Source organism: Strix uralensis, chromosome 1, assembly GCF_047716275.1.
Source record: "Strix uralensis isolate ZFMK-TIS-50842 chromosome 1, bStrUra1, whole genome shotgun sequence".
Taxonomy (NCBI): Eukaryota; Metazoa; Chordata; class Aves; order Strigiformes; family Strigidae; genus Strix; species Strix uralensis.
In genome coordinates this window covers 132,282,365-132,299,881 of record NC_133972.1, presented here as the reverse complement: position 1 = coordinate 132,299,881, position 17,517 = coordinate 132,282,365, and the positions used below count along the sequence as shown (strand labels likewise).

Below are 17,517 nucleotides of genomic sequence, written 5' to 3'. Positions count from 1 at the left end.
TCATGAAAAACAAACTCAGAGTGATCAACTCAGATCTAAAACTGCTGGGGAGGAAGAATAGTAAGCCCACTCTGCCCAAGGACACAAACACATGCTTTCTCAGTACCCCATCCAACTTTCTACATAATTTCAATCAACTGCTCAAGTTTCCCATTCCATGAAAAAAAAAAAAAATGCGAAAAATCTTAAATTTAAGGAATTAATTTATCTTAACCTTTATTGCTGACTTTCACTCTATGTTGATCCATTTCCACATCATCTGTTGTACCTGAGTGTTGCAAATGATCTTCTACACCTCTGTTATTGGGACTATGAAGACGACCATCTCTGAGGGGCGGGGGGGAACCTGGGTTCATTTACAACCCATCATCACATGGTGCAGAATGGCAAAACAACCTCCAAGGAACACATAGGAGGAGTTTAATTTAAGGTGGTAGAGCTCAGAAAAGCCTCATCAGCACTGCTCTATACATAATTGTGCCAATGAAGATGTGCTACTAGACTGGAGTGATAATAAGAGTGGCAAAAGTAAATTATCTGTGGTTGGGAGTAATGTGAAAGAATTAAACTGGAGAGCAACTGAACAGAATTGGATTCCTATTCCTTGCCTGTCTCAAAAATGATCAGTTGTGGTTTTGTTCAGCCTTGGTCTTATACCTGAAATTCATCACATATATATATAGATTAAAAAATATAAAAGATGTATACATAGAATCACAGAATCATCTAGACTGGAAAAGACCTTGAAGATCATCTAGTCCAACCATTAACCTAACACTGACAGTTCCTAACTACACCATATCCCTAAGCACTATGTCAACCCAAAATATGTTTAAAAATATATATTATATATATACACACATTCAAATTTCACTGCCTGGTAAGAACTTGACTGCCTGATAACTTTCATCAAACTAGACTTTTGCAAACACAGAAATCCTGGGTCAGCTTTCATCTTGGGCTTGTTTCACTTCCTATATCTTGCTTTTGCACTGGAGATGCACTAGGGGAACTTAAGCAGTTTGTTCTTCCCTTGCCTTTCTGCTGAAAACGATTATGTATGTCTCAGACACTCCTCATCTCATGTAATTTAATTTCTTTTTATATTTAGCTTGTTTCTATACATCCAGATTACATCATCTCTATGTCTCCCAAACTGAATTTATCCCTTATATGATACACACACACGGGCACAAATCACCATGTTCTCCCTGCAATGCATATAAAAAGGAGCGTGGATAGCCTAAAGCTACTCAGTGTTTAACTGTGACAGACTTGCCCTGTGTAGACTCCTGTTGTTCCTGTGATGTCAGAAGCAGTAGTCCAGCTGACAGCATTTTTTAAAAAGGAAAAAATTTGGGGAATTCTTGAGCTGCTTCAATCTTTTTTTGGGAAAAGGTGAGACAAAGCTAAAATAATATTTTGACATGCATATCTATATGAAGAGGTGAAGAAGAGAAACAAGTTAATGCCCAGTGTAAACATCAAAACCCAAACGTTACTGCAGTGGAAAAGTATGCAACAAGCATGTTACTGTGAGATTCCCTCAAACTTATCTTCATTTAAGTCAAAAACTCAAATTTCCAGGGGTGCACTTCTAGCATAGCAAGATAACAGAGCTATCTAGTTTATCACCCATGATTAGAGCACAGGACTAAAAATTACCTTCCGGGAAAGGCAGACCTGTTCTGAGCAGCACAATCACATCGTACATGCTCAGAAGCAAGTTTGCCATGATCCATTTTTAGAGAGGTTAATGGGGGGTGGTGGGGAAGAACAAAATATTATTGCTGCAAGGTTTCAGAACCCCACTCCACTTGGCTTAAAAGCCATCCTGTAATTCCCAGTCTTAAGCAGCTTTGGGGACAATAACGGCATTTAGCCCTTCATTCTCTCAGGCGATTAGAAAGAAGTCACATCTCTTTCAGTCTCTTTTCTAGGCTTTAAAGACCAAGCGCTCCCAGTCTTTTCCATTTCCACTGGTTATCCTAGGAGCCCTGCTTCACATCTGTTTCAGTTTGAACTCCTTGAACTGAGTTGGTCAGGTGTTCCAAGATGACTTTCAGCAATGTCTTTCAGCAAATAGTGTTAATATTTCTTCCATCTACAGAAATACGTCACCCAATAAATTCCAGGAATTAATTTATTATTTTCACACTTTCATCACACTAGCCTGTTATAATCACATTGTGATCCATTAAGACATCCAAGTTTGTCTCATTTTTCATAATGATAAACTGTTGTCACAGCAGACTTTCATATCTCCAGTGGCATTACCTTACACCCTGATATTAAATTTCTCCCTGTTATTTTGCCAGACCATTCTTTCTGCATGATATTCTCAGCCACCTGTGTGTTTCTAATGCCTCCTAATATCACAAGGGGACTCCTGTTTTTTCATTGCAAATGAAAGTATTAAAAAAGAAAGTCTCAATGTAATGCTAATGTAACATCAGGCAACAGAATGGTCTTGCCAAGAGTTTGGGGAAGTGCAGCAGACAGGCACCACTACCCCATTCAGCTTCTTTCACAGTTCCTTCCTTAGCAATTGCAACCAAGACAAATTCTACTTTGTCCGTGCTATCTCAGATTATTTTTTATGGTTTTCCTATATCAGTTACAGAAAGTATCACCCTATCACCTTCATGCTCTCCAACACTTGCATTTCTATTACAGTTATAAATCTGTCACATTTCTACTTCCTCTGCAACATTCAGTTTTAAGCCCTGCACCAGTATTTCTGCTTCTCCTCTTCAGAGCTCAGATTCCTGACGTTAGTGCACAAATATCTCAGTCCAACTAAACCACCCTGGGCTGGCAGAAACCTTTCCTGAACTCCTTACCAAGCTGACTACTGTTGTCATTGACATGCTCGACACCCCTTCTTCCACCATTTGGTGTCCTTTCCCACATTGGCCTGCATATTGAAATCAGGGGTAGGACTCTGCAACTTTCATAACTCGAGTACACTTTCTAACTTAAAAGTTCTTTAAATAAAAATTCAAGTCAGAACAGGGAAAAAAGGTGTGCTGCCATCTGACTATAGTGGAAGTGGACCGTGTATTACATCATACAGCAAAAATCTCCCAACAGCTGAGATAAGGACAAGAAACTTCTGGTGAGATAAAATACCTGGAGTTGCTGCACTGATTGTAGTCTGTAGACTGTTGTATTGATGTGTTTCTGGGAAAGGCAGACCCATTATGAGCAGTACAATCATATCATATAATGAAAAACATTTTCTCCTATACCCTCCCTCCATTTTTAATTTTTTTTGTTTGTTTAGTTACTAGACCAGGCATTTTAGCTGTGTAATTAACACATCACTATACTAAATGAAAAAGAAGTTACTTAAATTATCAAACCTCAAACTTCTAAGTATGAAGCGATCCAATACAGTTCTATAGAAACCTGGTGTGGTCAGTTGAGATCTGAGGATTATGTACTTTCCTCTGCAGCCTTTGAAATAGGAGTGCTTTGGTAAAACTAACTGTATCAGTTCAGGTAAACAGTTTTCTATAATCAGATGATACTAATCCACAGTTCAACCTTTGCCTGTCTGGCCTTTAAGTCTTTGGGGAGAGGATAAGTTTATTCAGTGATCAACTAAATGATACATGATCTTTGTTGGAAGTCATAAATGACAGCAAAACATATATAATAAACACCATCATAGTTGATGACACAAAAGGTAGCTCTAATAAGGGTAGTGGGCCTTGACCAAGAAAGAAGCATCTTCTATTTTTCTACAAATCCACCACAGTTTTTATGTAGGTTTGTTAAAAGCTTGGTTTCATATGCAGGAATTTTGGCAGTGGTAAAAAACCAAACAAACAGAAAACCACAAAAAAAAAATCAAGAAGAAACACTGAAAATAACTAGTGTTATTGTGGTAGCATAATAATGTTATAATGCTTGCAAAAGGATGAAAACAAAATTCTGAATCAAAACATTACATCTAAATGAAGCAGAATATAATTTATACAAACTACTGATTCTCTTTCTTGTTTATTCAATTGAAGAAAAATACCAAAACACAAGAAAGTTAATCCACACAAGATTGTAATATTGTTAACATTGCATAATAGACCTTATATATTATGAAAATATTCCAGATTCATGTAGTCAGTATTTCTGGCACTGATTTTAAACTGAGTCTTACATTAAGCTAACATCTGTTTTCTGACCTTATAACACTCACTTGATTTTATTACAATCATTTGCCTCAACTGCATCCTCCAGAATTTTGAATCAATATCAACAGTGAATTAATTCACTTTGCCAGCCCTCAGGCAACTGCATCTTCCATTTCCTCAACGTTTTTCCTCTGTACTGTATCTTTTGAAGATAGGGGAAAAGTCAAATATCATCTTAATTTGTCATAACAGAATAAATACTTCTATCAAATTCTTCAAAAGGATCATATGAAATGGAACAAAAAAAAATTTTACCAACATGTTAACCAACTTAAAGGGAATGTTTCCAGAATACTTGACAGACTTAAAAGTGCCATGCAAACTGTAAGTAAAAATGTCATTTTCTTTACCAGTAAAGAAAAACCTTAGTAATGACAAACAGCAGCTCCATATAACCAAATCTCCATTGCCAGATGAAAATTTGGCCAAACTGCTACATTGAAGAGGATTGACATTTTTCTGAAGTATTAGGAAGTGTCTCACTCCAGCTAGCAAACCCCAAGGACTACATCTACAGTCCAAGCTGAGTGTATCTATGACTCACATGCAATTTTTTCAGCTTTAAATTGATGTCTTTGGCCAATAATGGCAGTGCGCTAAAGTTTCAGTAGTCTAATATTTGCCCTGAGCTTTATAGATGTCTACATCTACCAGTAGTATAAGGATCCTTCTCCCCTTCCTTTTTAATCACTGTGGCATAGGAAAAAGATAAACTACCCATAAAAACAACAAGATTTTGGAGCAAGGTCCAGGAACAGCCCAAATGAAGTCATCCTGATAACAAGTGACATGACAGAAGGGCAGAAGGACAAGTTTCACACAGTTTCTTTGGAGAACACAGATCTGGGACCTATCCTTCTTCACTTCCCAACAGTATTTACCTAGCTCCTCACTCTCCCTTCTCCTTCACACACACACAGTTAGCCTCCCCCAAACCAGGTGCAGTTCAGAGGTGTGCAACAAGGCTCATGATGATGATACTTCATGGCCCTGAATGAGCTGCTTTGCAGTACCCAATGTTTGCATTTACTATGTGATACATGAAAGAGAAATCAGAGTTAGCTTCTCCCTGTTTCACTGATCCTTAGAAGACAACATGGGACGATGTGAACAGCTTGCTAACATTTAGTGAGTTTGGGGAAAATTAAGGTGTGTCTTTAATATCATCATCAGGCTGCACCCCAGCTAGCTCTTCAACTGAAATTTGTTACTCTGTCCACCTCCTCCAGAAGGCACATAGTAAGGTATATTTGCAGGTAGCAGTTGATACTTGAAACCTTCATCTCATCCAAGAAAGGCACCTTAATGCTCAACCTCCACATGCCCGGATGAATGTTAGGGAGAAGCATTAATAGCTACTATGACTTAAGTGAAGAAGACGGTTATTTATGAACATGGCCTTCAACTAGTTAAAGATATTGCTGGTAATAAAGAGTCTTTTGTAGATGTGATCTCTAGCTTTGAGATGAGCCTGTAATTTAAACCCATTGTTATACTGTAAAGAAAATTCAAAGATCATGAAATTATCACAACATGTCAATGAAAACACGATTTGGGGCTAAATCATTCATGCTGACGTGGGCTAATACTCTTACTCAGAGTCCAGTTTCTCCTGGAAGTTTGCAAACCTTGGACAAGTTTTCTTAAGTCGCAAGAGGAAGTTGCAAGAGTTCTCAAAAAAAAAATATCAGACAGCGTCAAATCCAGTGCCAGAAAATTACACTAGTAGAAATGAAGTTTTGTGCTATTTAATCTTTACAGGGATACTAGAAGAACATTCAGCACCAACTGTGTAAGTATTTCTGTGAGGAACCACCTTGTCTTGTTCTCACTGATGTAAGTAGCAGAACCTCCCTTAACTTCAAGAGTGTAAGATTGTACTCCAGGTTCTGACACTTCACAGAGGTCTATTTATAACTTGTCTATTTTACTTAATTTTAAACTCTGTGTTAATTATATTCCTTAGCAGGCAAGAATCTAACAGGCATGTTCCAGTCTATTTCTCGCCCAGCTTAGTAAACTGTTCTAAGCAACTGTTGCAATTTGGTATACATGCAGGGGCACCAAAGGATGTTGTCTGAACAAACAGTTTGATGCAAATACGATAAACAGAACTAAAAGAGCTATATCACGAGTAATTTTCTGAGGTTTTTAGAGGAAGACCTTGAGATCAGGGTTTTTTGGATAGATATGAGTATGCTCTGCGTAAGCCTACCAACAGTTCTGAAGGACTGCAAATTGCCACTGATCCAGGTCTGAAAGCCTGGCATGTAAAGACAAAAGCATACTTTAAAGTCTTGTGAAACTACATGCTCAAGCTGGGGTGACAGTAAGAGTGTAAAAGGAAATATGTCACTGAATGAGCATGGAGTAAGAATTCACATCCAAGTTTCTATGCATGTTTTTCACATGTTGCATACATGAGCATGAATAAGAAGTTTCTCTAAAGTTAACCAAAATGAAGAATATTTTACATTCTTTCCATTTTCAGAGAGGAGTGACACTGGGAATCTGGAAGCTCTCTTTTGAGGGTTGTGATTCGCTGGTGTGATGGTTCACTTGATTGTTCCTGCTTCAAATGTTCTAAGGAAGAAGTCAAGACCTTGGATTTTAAACACATGTATGTCTGTGCAGATGATCTTTCTCAAGGGCAAGAATGAATACAGAGTTCCCCAAATCACCAGGACAGCAGCTACGCAAGAATATTAACTTGATTAAAGATCTTTTATACTTGAGAGATGTTATTCTACACTAAATAGAAGTTCTGAGTGAAGGACTGACTTGAAGAAGCATGTTGCATTTGCTCAATATGTTATTTCATTTTCAGAAATTGATTGATACTTTGACTGCTGCTACTATTTTGACTTTGCCTTGATACTTTTTGTTTTCTCTATCTAAAAACAACCAACATTACTGTATTCACACGTATCATTACTGGATTGCACAGCATTTAGTATTTTCTGTTGTTTCTAGTCCTGCTTAATGGTCAAGAGCCTTGCAATTGATAGCAGATAAAGACCTGACAGTTACAACCACAGCCAGTTCCACTGAACCCAGCTCTGATCCTTTAAGTGACTGCACATAACTTGCAGGAGCTCTACAGACTTTCAGAGACTCAGGCCAAGACTTTCTAAAGAAAGTTCAGGACATGGACCTTAATGAGTAGGACAGCATGCATGATAATTTTGGCAGATTTAGACTCATGGCAAACTGGAGGTCCATGACAAGAATTATTTTCACATTCATACCGCAGACTGAAAGAATTTTACAGCATTCTTATTATGACCATACTGGCTGCTCATTTAAGTTTAGAATATTTGTAACTTCAAATACATAGGTCATAGGCAGGCCATGTGATTACACTGTACCTAACAAAAACATCTTAGACTGTGCACAAGCCCCATTGTTTATATGTGACTTTAGCACTCACAGCCCATGCAGTCAGCTTTCCAAGGGAGAAGTAAGAATAAATCAGTGTTCACAATCGTTACCCAAGTTTATTTCAGGAGAACTGTTATGAGTCCACAATGAATTTACATCTGAATTTCATAGAATTAAGCATTGTGCAAAGAAGATGCTTTAAAAACCAGTAAACTGCCTCATTGTTAGGCATGCACGGGAAGTCCTCAGGACGACACAAACCATATGAGAAAAGGTGTAGGAGAGGAGGCTGAAATCCCTGAGAAGTCAGAATTGGGGTTGATGCTGAGAAATAAATGAAGGGGGAAGACTACAGAAGCAGAGAGATAAAAGGAGAAAAAACAATCAAATAAAAATGCAAAGGATGATAACTACTGGGACAGAGACAATTACAGTCCCTAGGAAAGCAAATCTCAATCAGTATGACAAGATACAGAACATGTAATAAACATCATATAGTCAGATCACCAAAACTGTATTCTGTGCTCAAAGGAGAAATTTATCTATGTCATACCATAGTAAGCATCTTGGTATTTTTGCTTTTATTGCAGGAGTAAGGAAAAGGACTTTTCACCCATCTAAATCTAGCAAGAGAATACTGCCATTGTACATTTTAAAATACATTACAGAACAGAATACTGTTCTGATCTCTGATTCAAATAAGCTATTCAAATGCTGAATTTTGCATTTTCTGACACTTGTATCCAATGCCCTCAGACTTGCTCAAATGTGCCATCGAGAGCAGAAACACCTCACCTGAAGCCCCTTTTTCCCACTTGTTCACCAACCGAATCTCTTTTCTGCTGGTGCTGGCTCTGCTGAATTGGTTCTGCAAAATTGCACTGCCTTCCCGAAGACAAATTTCTTAAGTTTCACTTTCTGTGGCGACAGAGCATATGGGGCATGGAATAAGAGCTGGTGCCATAGCACCATACCCCCACAATACCAAGCCTTGGTTTCTTCTTCACAGGTCAGCACACGTGCCAATAAATCCATGCTCTGCTTCCCTGAACCAGGTGGATTTACAAGGAGGTTCAATGCTGGCCCAAAAACCTTTCACATGTGGCACTACACAGCACAGAAAAACCTGCATACAACAGAAATTAAACATGACCAGAAAAGGTCAAAGCAACACTGCAGAATGGCAAAGGGGTAGCAGACAATCCATGCCGACCATTTTCAAGGAAGAAACTAATCTGTTTGAAGTCACCATTTGAAATCAGATGTGGTAAACAGTAGTAGTTGTCTCTAAAGACAAATTACACCTACACATAATACATGTCCTAGATAGAAGAGTCTTGCTGGCCATCTATAGTGGTACAAAGCTGCCCTTTAAGGAGGCACAAACTTCTTAAAACACTGTGAAGACCATGTCAGTACTGCCAGCTTGGTACTCCATTGGACTTCACACCTCTTCAAGAGGCTGGGGGTACATATTTCTGAGTGCATATTCCCTGATAAAGTAGCATAAGTAGATTACAAATGATAATTAGATTATGAAAGCTGCTGAGACTAAATTTTCTGGAAGGAGAAAAAGAAAAGTTGCTGCACAGAGATCTAAATCAAGAGACGAAATAAACAGCTTACACCACTGACAGTCGCAAAGACAAAGCTGAAGAGAAAGAAACAGCAGAATGATATTGAGGAAATAAAAGAATGGTGGGAGAAGAAAAAAGGAAACAGCGGTAGGAAGGGCGTACTGCTACAGCAGGACAAAGACTGAAACATGGCTTTTTCCAGGAAACTGGGGAGAAAAAGCCCCAAACAAACAGCACTAATGAAGACATCTGAAGCAGTTTGGCTCTAAGACTTTTTCAGACACACTTGTAAGTGTCATGGCAGAGGGACGGGAACCGCTACCAAGGAAATGTTGTGGGACATTTTCAGAAGAGGCAAGCTCTCCTGGTCAGGCCTAGCAGCAATACTGCTGTCCACCACCTCCCTAGCAGAAACCATCGATCAGACCATCCACATCCCAAGAGAAACAGGCTTAGCATTCACCTCAGTATGGCCTGGTGCTTCTCCTCCGGTGCCAGGACAGCTGCTGCAGTCTCCCTCACAGCCAGTGCAAATACAGCTGGAAATCAATGACAGAGCAAAGACCTTGCACAACAGAAAAAGGAAGACAAAGTGCCATACCAGCAATACAGCAGGAGAGTTGCTTAAAAGGCAAGTTTTCCTATACCCCTCATGGGCTGCAATGCTTCTCTCTAGCCTTTGCATAGTTTAACAGCTCTTTTGCAATGGTAGGTCTGTAGTTACAAAACTGTACTTTGAATCTCATTTGCATGCTCTACTACGCCATAACGGCACATTCAAATGACTCTTGCAATGTATTTTGAACAAGCTGAACCCAGAACATCCAACATAGGATTTCCTCTTTCTCCTGCCCATCCCCTTCCTGTGTGTTTACCAAAAACTTTCACTTCCTCAGTGACACTGACACCAGCTCTGGTGATCACTTAACCCTGTTCTCCAGCTCTCCTCTGCTCACACCTGAATCACAGCTACCCTAGGGCATTCAGTACTCACTGAAGGGTTTTAGAAATCCCCTCAAGACACATGGTAAGGCTGGGATTTCTCAGGAGAAAACTATTTTCTGCCCACTGAATCTAATGAATGTAAGCCTCATGTTGCTGGCAAGGTGTACTCAAGCAGGCATTTTCAATAAATATAATAGATGTGCTACTATTCAGATCTTTTCCTATTTGGTCGATACTACCAGGAAATACTTTCTTTGTCTGAACAGAATAAAACTTAGTCATAGGTCAGACCTACTGATTTATAGATGTTATCATTATGTAGGCATTCACTCAAACATACTCTTTACCTTTTAATATTAATTTTGTTCTAAGCCCCTAGTACAGTCATACATGGAAAGAACAAACCTGCTTAGCAGCCAAATATACTTCTGCACTAAGTCCTGTAATACCATATTGTTTCAGCTTACGCCCAAGAAAAAGCTTGAATAAGATTTCATAAAAAAAATGATCAGACAGGTTTGCATACACCTATCTGTACAGACTAATGAAGGAAACATGAAAAGCAAAGCAATATATTATAGATGCCACATCAGAAAGCCCACTTAACAGAACATGTTTCTGTTGAACTTCCTGAAACAGCTTTCTTTTAAAACAGCAAAGGACATCCCAGAGGGAGTCCATTCCCTCCAAACTTTTATCGTGTCTAGACTTCCAGTAGACCTCTAAAATAAAGAAAACTGCAGAAAGCATCATTCCAGAGGAGAAGCTGCATCCCATACTTCAACCCCTGTGGTGAGCTATCACATTTTCCAGTTTAAGATAGCACAGTTTGCTACCACAGGCACTTTCAAGAAATGGTTTGGTCACAAGAACTTGCACAGTAAAAAGCAGCAGCAAACTCTACAACATATCCACCAGACTTTAGACAGGAAGAAGGAGCTTCATGCTACACACGGCAGAGACCATAGAGGAAGAAGGACACATTGCTCAGACTGTTTATCATTTGAGTCCTTTGAACAGAAGAAGTAATATAGTATGCTGCACAAACACAGGAACCAATTGTAGATACTTAAGATGCCAGCAGTTTGAAAAAGATAGACAACGCTGACCTAAGGTATGGCAAATACTGGCCTGAATGGTGCTGGTCTGCCCTTTTTCCCCCAAAGAAATGAGATCTACCCTTCCCCCCTCCACCTTTCCCTGGTCTCTTCCTCCTTCTCTCCCCAGCAAAGTATTACTGTCAAAATACTGTCTCTCTTCTGACGCTTGGCTGACAAAAATACTAACCTATTTACCTCTATGAGTAGTTCTTTAGAGCACACAACAAGTACAAGTATCTCATAAATATTTGGAGGAAATGTTCCAACAGGAGAAGAATCCTGCCTTTGCATTTTGTTCCATGAACCCACATTTTCAGGAAAGATGCCGAACACCACTGTGAATGATTCAGCCTCGGAAATTACAGCATTTAATGACAATGTCAACAGGAAATGTATTTGAATCAGGCAAAAATAAATATGAAAGCACAGACCCTTCCATCCTTCCCTGAAGGACAATTAAGTTTAAACTAGGAACAGTCACACTAAGGACAGTTACATTGTATTTGCCTTTTATTGTAGAAGCTGATTTCTTTGAGAAGGTACCGTTACTGTTTACAATATGGCTGTCTCCTCCTTGTATGCCTCACTAAAGACTGTTTTCATAGAAAAGTAATTTTACATTTTTTATCTACGTAGTTTCTTGTGGCATGGCTTGACAAGTGTGGAAGCCTTTCTTTCTATACCATCTCTAGCCCTCCTACACCTTCATGAAAGAGGGAACACAAATAATGGGAGAAAGAGGAAGTAGGAATATGATCAGCATGAGAAAAATCCTAATTCTCAGTGGGGCAACTGGTTCTTCTACAGAATGAAGCTGTTCTTCTTAGAGATAGAAATCCTATAGGGGTGAAATAACAATAAATACTACTTAACAGAGTCACATGGTTTGATGTAATTATTGACACACTCGGCTCCATAGCTTCAGAAGGAAGTATCACCTACAGCACACAAAGCTCACACAACCCTCAGGATCCCCCGGCCAGTGGATTCTCCTCCCATCCCTTGCGTTAGCACGTGACAGCTCACATCCTTCAGGGATCACTGGTGCTGCAGAAATACACCTCTGTGTACAGCCAGGCTACTAGAGCAGAGTGCTAGGAATCCCAGTCTACATCTAATACCCACCCCATGTCTTTATTTACTATTTATTCCTGATCTGCTTATTTTCTGTGTTCATTCAGTTTTGCAAAGGGCTCCCTGAAGCTCAAGAGTAAAACTGGCTCTACAATTCCTTGGACACAAGAAATAAAGTCACTCAGTCACTCAGAATATGCACATATGGAAAGAAGGAAAGACCTCACCCCTTTCCCAGATCACCTGGCCCTTTGAGAAAAATAAAAATTGGTTCATGGTCAACATGTTTCCATCCAAAAACCTCAAAGATGCCCACTAAGATTCCAAATAACATGCAAAGTACAGATAGGAAAACATCTCCCTTTTGTGACAGAAATGGAATCACATCTGAGATTAAATACTGCAGTTCTTAAACTTTCCTGAATAGCTACAGAGAGGTCAAATGCTGCTCTCTGATGTGCAGCACAAGACCAGATGTAGCGTCTCTGGTCTTGTGAGCAACCCCACTGAAGATCAGCTACTAAGCTGAGACAGGAGGACCTTGGACCTTTTTCATTGCCTATTTTAGGAATTGCTTCCCACAACACTTGCTGTTCTGTGATGCCATTTATCTTACAAGGCCATAGGAAGATAGCTCACTTCAATTACATAGATAAAATGCTGGGAAAAAGTGTTATGAAAGAATCACATATACATTCATAAATACTTATTCATAAATACATGCAAGAAAGATTTTCACATTTATGGAAACTCTCTTGAAAGGGTAACACTAAAAAACAATATTAAACATCTTAAAGGCAATGGGGTTTGTATGCGAAAGTTTCACAATTCATTGCACTGTCAGAAAAAGTCATTGCCCAACTCCACTGGCCAAGGAGCTTACAAGGAAAGTACAAGGAAAGGCCTAAGCCTTACCTTGTCCTCTGTATGTTTATATAGGAAAAAACCCCAAAACTTATTTACTCAAAAAAGCTACAGAAGAAAAGCAAAATAACTTCAGGTCAGCCAGCTACTATACAGAAAAAGATGATTGTTCTACACCATTACAGTTAAAAAAAAATGTACCTCAACGGCACACAATTAAAATAGATCTTTATGTTAGTAAATCAAGAATTCTTTTCCAACTAGTCTGCAGCTCACAAAGCTGAAATGGAGAAAGAAAAAGAGATCCATAGAATGAGACATCTGTGGATCTCAGAGTTCATTATTTTTAATCTTTGCCTAAGATTTCATAACAACCTATTAACAGTATCTGACTGATTTCTAGCCTATTACTATTTTTTTCAGATTAAACTACTTGATTTTTTTTCTCATCCATATTTTCAGTCCTGCTGTTGGATTAGATCCTATTATAAAGATACAAAGTCTCAACACATTAAGAGGTAAGTAACACCTACTCTACATTCAATACTGGGTTGGAAACAATTCACACAAACACAATTTGACTATTCCTTCCATAAAACTGAGCTACATTTTCCCAACATAGCTTTGCAATTTCCCAACAAAAATCTTCTTTTTTTTTTTTTTTTTTTTTTTTAAATAACTCTTTAATGATACTACAATGAGGTCTGACTTACCTGTCTGGCACTCATACTTTACAGATACTTGCAACTAACATTAAGATTTTTAAATTACTCTATGGGATCAAGCTAAAAAAATGTAATTTCCAATTTTTATTACAGTGTGCTAAAATACATTAAGATTGGTGAGATGGTTTCTTTTTTTCAAAGGTGGGAATGAAAGTCAAGAGATGGGATATTGATTTGGGGCTTCAGATAAAGTAACAGAATAAGAACTCAACCTTTGTGCTCCCTATGTATACCCACAGTAATATGATCCGGCTAAACAAGTTTTAAGTGTTAATGTGTTAATCTCGTTGGTCTTCAGTGCCAACAGAGGGGAGTGAAGCAGAAAGATGAGTGCTTGCAAACCCATTCACTGCAAACACATAAAAGATGCAATTTCAACAGAAACTCTTAATTGCTCTACTGAAGGTACGGGATCAGCTAGGGAGATCTAGTTTGATTTTCAGATCCTAAATTAAAACTGGAAGGAGAAAACCCCTCGAGACCATTATTCCTTAGGCATACAGTACCGTTACAATAGTAGCCAGCAGGAAACACCATGCACCAAACATCAGAGTACCATTCTCTCGTTTTTCTTTTAAGCTAAAGCACATTTGAACATACAGTTAAGATGAAGCAGCTTTAACTTGGAAGACGCTCCAGGAATTACTCTCCTAGTAAAAAGCCGTTTAAGAAGGAATACCCAGAGGCCACATTGTCTCGCCTAAGTCAAGGCTATCGCCTTGGCTTGAAACACCGACTGCAGACTTTGATCAGCGCTTTCTAGCACAAAACAGCCAGCAGGCACCCGAGCCCTCCAGATCATAGCAGAAGCCGGGCAAAGCGGCAAGAGGTAAATCAGAAGTAAATCGTGCTTTCGGGAATGATTTTTTTTTTTTTTTCCTCTTCCCAGTTGCCGTATTTCCTTTAAGACCCCATCCAGTCCTACCGGGCAGCTCAGGCGGCAGCAGCACCTCCTCCGGGAGCCAGAAGCGAGGGCAAGCCGCCCCGAAAGGCACCTTGTGCCCGCCGTGCCGGGGGTGGGGGGCACAGAGGCAGCCCGGCCGGGCACCCTCTGTCCCACCCGGTGCCCCCTCCACCCCCCGCGGGAGAAGCCGGGAGGGAGGGCTGGGGCTGCCCCCCGCCGCCGGCCGCTCCCGGGCGAAGGCACTTACTTTCCCGGGTACGAAAGTTGAGCGGCAGCGGGTGAACTCCACGGTTACCGCCGGGGCGCCGAGAGGGGCGGGTGTCCCGGGGGCGGCGGGGCTGGGCCGGGCCGGGCCGGTCTCGGTGTGCGAGCGGGGCGCGGCGCTGCTGCCCCGCCGGCCGGGAGAGGGGACGGCCGGCGGAGGAACCGGGCAGGGCGGCCGGCGGTTGGCTCGCAGCCGGGCCGCACCACTTCCTGCAACCGGGGTAGATTTGCATGTGGGGCTGCGAAGGGAGAGGGGAGCGGGGCGAGGTAGAGGGGAGGGAGGGAGGGAGGGCGGCCCCGGCCCCCGCGGCTGCCGGCGCGGAGGGGGGGAGGGGGGGTGCGACGGGGCCGAGGTGGTGTGGAAGGGGTGCGGGGGGTACGGCTCTGCCCCGGTGCCCCGGGGCCGGCGGAGCTGCTGTAGGAAAGGAGTGAGCGCCCCAGTGCCCCAGAGCAAACTTCGTGAGGCGAGCGAGCCTCCATTAAAAGATAGAACTAAATAAAACCGTTTGAGGTTGGGAGGCAGAACAGGAAAGGCTGTCTTGTTCCACCAGCTGCCTAAAAAGCCATCATGAACTTCTCCAAAACTCAGCTATAGCAACTTCTAAGGTCCATTGGAGGCTGAGTTGGAAGAAAAGAACAAGTAAGGCTATCCTTTCATTTATCCATTTTTTCTTTTTTTTTTCCTTTTTTTTTTTTTTTTTTTTTTAAAGAATGATTTACTAGCCTGTTGAAAAGTGAAATAAAATCTCCTAGGTCAGCAAAACAGGAAATATGAATGTGTGGCAATAATGCCCAGAGGATGCAGCTGAAAAGATCTACAAGAACTGGAGTCAAGGTGTCATATGTGTACTGCCAGACCAGCTGGACAAGTTCAGGTCATGGAGATTTCAAAGGCAGAATGTCAAACAAAAAGCATTTAAGCTTCCCATATAAAGTGTTGAAGACAATGGAACAAGTTTGGGGAACAGTCAAAGTGGTGCTAGGTACAAGGTGCAAGATGCTTCAAGGTATCTCTGTATCCTTTCTTGAAGTCCACCAGTAAGGCTGAACTGTGAGCTGGAGCAGACTGGGAAGCTGGTGAGCACTTCCAGCAGGGCAGCCAAGTAGCTGAAAAGGCTCAATGCAGCTCACCCCCTGTGGATTTAAGAAAATGACCTAAATCATGTCAGTAGGGCTCACAGATCTTTGACACTGATGTAAAAGCCTTCACTTATGGTGATGTGCAACTGGCACAATCACTTCACTCTAGTACGTGCTGCAGTCCTGTCTTGAGGCTGTGATTCCAGCACACAGGCCACTACCTTGATTTTGTAGAAGTCTCAGTCCATAGAGCAGTCAGACCGTAATCTGTCACATTTCTAAATCAGTCCCAGATATCCCTGGGCATCTGTAGAGCTCTGAAAAGCAGTGGGGAATAGTTGCTTGTTTTCTTTGAATTAAATCATTAATGATTAAAATAATAATATGTAGATACTCAGTGTAAGACCAGCCTCTAAAAATATTGTAGGGTGAGACAGTAAGGAATTCCTCAAGTTCTATTAATAAAAAGTTGGTAAATGTTTTCTCCCTTCCCCCAAATTATTTAAAGGTGGTTAAGAAGGAAAAAAACCCACAAACCAAAAGAAAACCCCCCACAAAACAACCCTTTTCCCTATGAAAAGTTTACAAAAAGGATAGATCTGATTTACATTGTCTTGGGTTTGGGGTGGTGTCCCCCAGGGCTCGGTTTTGGAGCCACTCCTGTTTAACATCTTTACTGATGATCTAGACGAGGGGATCGAGTGCACCCTCAGTAAGTTTGCAGATGACACCAAGTTCGGTGGGAGTGTTGATCTGCTCGAGGGTAGGGAGGATCTGCAGAGAGACCTGGACAGGCTGGAGTGATGGGCTAAGGCCAACTGGATGAGCTTCAATAAGGCCAAATGCCGGGTGCTGCACTTGGGCCACAACAACCCCCAACAGTGCTACAGGCTTGGGGAGGAGTGGCTGGAGAGCTGCCAGTCAGGGACCTGGGGCTGTTGATTGACAGCCGGCTGAACATGAGCCAGCAGTGTGCCCAAGTGGCCAAGAAGGCCAATGGTATCCTGGCTTGTATCAGAAATAGCGTGGCCAGCAGGGACAGGGAAGTGATCTTACCCCTGTACTCGGCACTGGTGAGGCCGCACCTCGATTCCTGTGTTCAGTTTTGGGCCCCTCACTACAAAAAGGACATTGAATTACTCGAGCGTGTCCAGAGAAGGACAATGAAGCTGGCGAAGGGTCTGGAGCACATGTCGTATGAGGAGCGGCTGAGGGAACTGGGGTTGTTTAGTCTGGAGAAGAGGAGGCTGAGGGGAGACCTCATCGCCCTCTACAACTACCTGAAAGGAGGTTGCAGAGAGCTGGGGATGAGTCTCTTTAACTGAGTAACAAGCGATAGGACAAGAGGTAATGGCCTCAAGTTGCACCAGGGAAGGTTTAGACTGGATATTAGGAAGTATTTCTTTC

General features: G+C 41.2%; 1 protein-coding gene across 6 annotated transcripts in view; it reads right to left on the bottom strand.

The window, feature by feature from the left end:
• The window catches only part of LYN (LYN proto-oncogene, Src family tyrosine kinase), a 50,840-nt gene extending 35,624 nt beyond the window's left edge, over nucleotides 1–15,216 (bottom strand). The window contains exon 1 of one of the 6 annotated variants that reach the window (XM_074881470.1): nucleotides 15,014–15,216. The gene's annotated coding sequence lies outside the window, so the exon portion shown is untranslated. Of the gene's footprint in view, nucleotides 1–9,617; nucleotides 9,667–14,787; nucleotides 14,807–15,013 lie in introns of those variants that run through there. The other 5 variants (XM_074881459.1, XM_074881482.1, XM_074881507.1 and 2 more) reach the window with 5 other exon arrangements.
• Nucleotides 15,217–17,517: the final 2,301 nt, after the last annotated feature.